At 43.8% G+C, this 4,741-nt stretch overlaps 1 pseudogene; it reads right to left on the reverse strand.

Annotated features, from left to right (window-relative positions):
* LOC101979844 overlaps positions 1 to 3,924 on the reverse strand; it is a 6,413-nt pseudogene extending 2,489 nt beyond the window's left edge.
* Positions 3,925 to 4,741: the final 817 nt, after the last annotated feature.

Raw genomic sequence — 4,741 nt, forward strand, 5'->3', positions numbered from 1 at the left:
TGGAACCTCACAGGGATACGTGGAGGGGCTTTTACTAATTTTCTCTCAGTCCCCACTCATTCATTCACATGTATTCATTCTCTAACCTTGGTCCCCCACGGGTCAGCATCCACATCTTGTCGTTGGTAGTAGTAAGCAGCCCCGGCCACATGGGCTGCAGTTGGGGCTAGAATCTTAGGGTGCCGTTTGGGGTGGACGTATAGTCAGCAATGAGTTCTATTTGCAGTTATGGAAACTTCTGGAACAGAATAAGGGGCTCCTGTTATCATGATGGGAGTCACGACTGTTCCACGAAGGCCTAAGATGTGTATTAACATGGTCTTGTCTCATAAGCCCATGGTTTGGTTTTTGAGACGGGGTCAGAATGGCCTTGAACTTGCTATACATTGCAAAGATGATAATCTTGCCTTTACCTCCCTACAGCTGGGACTCTCCATTAAAAGCCATATTTCAAGGGAAAACATAACTTTAACCTCTATTAAAAAAGAAGTCAGGCTTGACAGACCTTGCTTATAAAACCTGCCCTGGAGAAGAAGATCCTGAGAGCTTGCTAGTCACACCCACATGTCATGTTCCAGATCAATAAGAGATTCTGCCTCAAAGAGTAAGGGACTGAAGAAATGGCTCAATAGCACTTATTGCTCTTGTAATCGATACAGGTTCAATTCCCAGCACCCAGAGTGGCTCAGAGCAATCCATAACCCAAGTTCCAAGGGATCTAACATAGTGCATATGCAGGGAAAACATTCATCCACATATATTCTTTTTTTTATCTTTTTTCATATAAATTCTTTAAAAGAAACACAAAAGCCAGGCAGTGATACCACAAGGTTATTAATCCCAGCACTCTGGAGACAGAGGCAGGTTGATCTGTGGGTTCTAGCAAGTTCCAGGACATCTAGGGTTGTTACACAGAGAAACCCCATCTTGAAAAATGAAACAAACAAGCAAACAAAAAAAGAGAGAGAGAAAACTGAAGGTAAAAAAACACCCAAAGAACACCATTTGGCTTCCATATTCTCACAAACATGTATGTTCACTTACACATGAAGAAAAATAAATTCCTCCTTTTTATTATTTATTTTGAAAAATTTTCTTTATTGATATCTGTTGAGCTCTACATATCTCTCTCTACCCCTCCCTGTCTCTCCCCTCCTGCCTTCAGTCCTCCCCCAAGGTCCCCATGCTCAAAATTTACTCAGGAGATTCTTCGTTTTTGTTTTTGTTTATTTGTGTCTGAGACAGGTGTAGACCTGGATGGCAGTAATTCACTGTATAGACCAGGCTGACCTGGAATTTGTGACTGTCTACCTGTCTTCAATCCTGAGATATCAGGCTTTGTTTCCCTCTCTGGACTCCTTAGATGATTTTTATTCAAATAACAGACAAAATACTCTCCCTCAGTTTGTGGGCTCCATGTCACACTTGGTTAATAAATAGCTTTTACTGGGTGGGTGAGCTGCTTCAGAGGTAAAAGTGCTTGTGGTCAAGTCCAGAAACCTGGGTTTGATTTCTGGGACCCACATGGCAGGGTGAGAGAACCGAGGCCCAGATTCTTCTGACCTCCACATGTGCCATGTGGTACTGCAGTGTCTGCCCCCACCTGAGTTCAACATCCTTAGTCGTCAGAGAAATGCAAATCAAAACAACTCTGAGATTCCATCTTCCATTTGTAAGAATGGCCAAGATCAAAAACACTGATGACAACTTTTGCTGGAGGGGTTGTGGGGAAAAAGGAACACTTCTGCATTGCTGGTGGGAATGCAAGCTGGTACAACCCCTTTGGATGTCGGTGTGGTGATTTCTTAGAAAATTAGGAAACAACCTTCCTCAAGAACCAGTAATACCATTTTTTTGGTATATATCCAAAGTATGCCCAATCGTGCCACAAGGACGTGTGCTCATCTATATTCATAGCAGCTTTGTTTGTCATAGCCAAAACCTGGAAACAACCTAAATGCCCCTCAGCCAAATAATGGATAAAAAAAAAGTGATACATTTACACAATGGAGTACTACACAGCAGAAAAAAATAATAATGACAGCTTGAATTTTTCAGGAAAATGGATGGAGCTAGAAAACATTATTTTGAGTGAGGTAACCCAGATACAGAAAGACAATTTTCACATGTACTACTCATAGGTGGTTATTAATATAAAGCAAAGAAAGCCAGTCTACAAACCACAACCTGAGAGAACTTAGACAACAATGTATACAGTAAGAGGGAATTACATGTTACATAGATCTAACCTACATGGGAAGTAGAAAGATTCATAGTTCTCATTTTCTTCTTGACCTGGTGCATCAGAATCTCTTTGGAGGAGGCCTGGAGATTTTAACAGGCTCCACAGGGATTCTTATTTATTCCAAAAGCATGCAGTCCTCAACAGGAAGAAAAAATGGAATTGTCTTGTTTCAGGATGTTTTCTTTACGTGTTTGAGTGTTTCGCTTGGATTTATGTCTGTGCACTACTTGCACATCTGGTGTCTGTGAAGGCTAGAACAGGGCTTTGGATCCCCTAACTGGAGTTAATGGTGGTGTGAGGACCTGACTTTGCAGACTCCATTTTAAAGAGGGGGCATCGCCGGGCGATGGTGGCGCAAGCCTTTAATCCCAGCACTCGGGAGGCAGAGGCAGGCGGATCTCTGTGAGTTCGAGAACAGCCTGGTCTACAAGAGCTAGTTCCAGGACAGGCTCCAAAACCACAGAGAAACCCTATCTCGAAAAACCAAAAAAAAAAAAAAAAAAAAAGAGGGGGCATCATCTTAAGCCATATAATGAGGGGGGATCTCAATCCGATATGTGCTGCGATAGTGCTATTTGGATGGATACCCTGAAAATAGCCAATTAAGGAGCTAGGGAGCAGGGCCATAAACTTTAACGAGGTTCAGATGTTCCTAGGATGCACCCTGCCCTTGAAGATACCTTCTCAATTTTTAATGGCTCTTTGTTAGGGTTTTCATGTCCAAAACTGACCAATGGTTTCAGAGACTACCTTGCCCTATGCCCTCCTTACCCAATCCCAGGATGACAGGATATGAACTCCCCTTAATATGGCATTTCCCCTTTAAATGTTCCCCCCTTCCTGGGTTCAGGCTGCACTTCTCTCACCCACTGCATTGGTGTGGTAGAGGTATAGTCCAAACTCAAGTTTGAATATTTAAAATCCCTCTTGTGCTTTACATCAGAATCTGTCAGAATCCGGTTTCCTTTTGGGGATAATAAACTTGGGCATAGCAGTGGCTGTATAACTGTAAGCTGTCACGTGTGTGCTGAGAACTGAACCTGGGTCCTCTGTAGAATAAGTACATTTAACTGCTGAACCATCAGAGAAGAAATGGAAATAGTTGTTTTTAAGCACTAGGAATTTTACTATTATTTTCTCACTTAAATGTAACTGCCTGCTGAGTTAGCTAACTTGAGCAATCTGCCATTTAAAACTTATTTCAAATACTGTAAGGGGTTGCCAACAACCTTATTTTAGAACCAAAGTTTATTGAATGCACAAGAGATGATGCCAGCCTGGATAGTAACAAAGTACACATGCAGTGTGACCAAAAGTCCGTCCTCATTTTTATAGCCATATATTTATTAACTTATTTAAGGGCATGTGCCACAGCACAGGGATCAGTCAGTTCCCTCCTTTCACCATGTGGCACCTAAGGATGAAATCAGATCATCAGGCTTGGCAGGATGTGACCTTACCCATTTCTGTGCCGTAATTGGACTCTTTGGAGAGCTGAGCAACTCTATGTTAACTGACAGGTAATCTGAGCTTTCTTCATCGACCCCCTTAGGGGGAACTCTCAAACACCATTTGTTATCGTCTCCTGTTGAGAAAGTTGGGCTTCTAATACTGTCCCTCGTTTCCTCCAGAGAAAAACGGAAGTTGCGGATGGTCCACCTGCAGGAGAAATTCTGCATGTTCAACAGTTCACAGTCCCAGCTCTGGTCTATGGTGTCCTGTGACATTTCTCCTGGAGGCAGTTTGCAGGTTAAACTGGATCCAAAATTAAAAAACTAGGATTTGTCTTCTCTTGGCTCAGTCCGGTAGGTTAGACGTGCCGACTGCTCTTCAATCTATGCTGGAAATGGGATGAAGAATTCTCTAATGCCAGTGAGGGAATGGTCTTGCTGCAAGGTGAGGGCAAGCAGGCAATCTGTGTTTACTTGTAAAAATAAAATGGAAAGAACTGGCAAAGAAGAAGCCCTGGGATAGAGAAGTCGCTGTCAGTCAGTCAACAGACAACAAGGACACAGCCAAGGGTAGGTGCCTAGTCCAAAGGGCAGAACTGACCATGAGTTGCTGGTCTGTGTCTAGCAAGACAAGCATTAGAGCTGGATGTCGGGTTGTGCTGGGCCACCACCACCACAGCACCACACAGCCTTGGAGAAGCTACATGTCCTCCACACTCCACTTGTAGGCAAGCTCCTCCACAGCCTTCTTGCTGGCGAGCCTGGCAAAGCGCTTCTGTTCGAAGCCATTGGACCTGTCCACTCCATCCCAGCGGTAGCCAGGCCAGATTCTGAATCTATTGGAGGAGGTGCAGGACCATTATAGCGAGGCCCCGCTTTCTTGTGCTTGTTCTCCTCAGCATTATTCTTCTTAATGAAGTCGGCCATCGGGTCCCCCTCTCTTTCTTGTTCTCTCAGCATCCGATCCAGATCTTCATCATCGATATAGCGGGCCAGAGGCTTCTGCATCTCCTTCATGGCATCTTCTACATTCTGCTGCTGTTGC

This window comes from Microtus ochrogaster, unplaced genomic scaffold (genome assembly GCF_000317375.1).
Source record: "Microtus ochrogaster isolate Prairie Vole_2 unplaced genomic scaffold, MicOch1.0 UNK110, whole genome shotgun sequence".
In the NCBI taxonomy this organism is placed as follows: Eukaryota; Metazoa; Chordata; class Mammalia; order Rodentia; family Cricetidae; genus Microtus; species Microtus ochrogaster.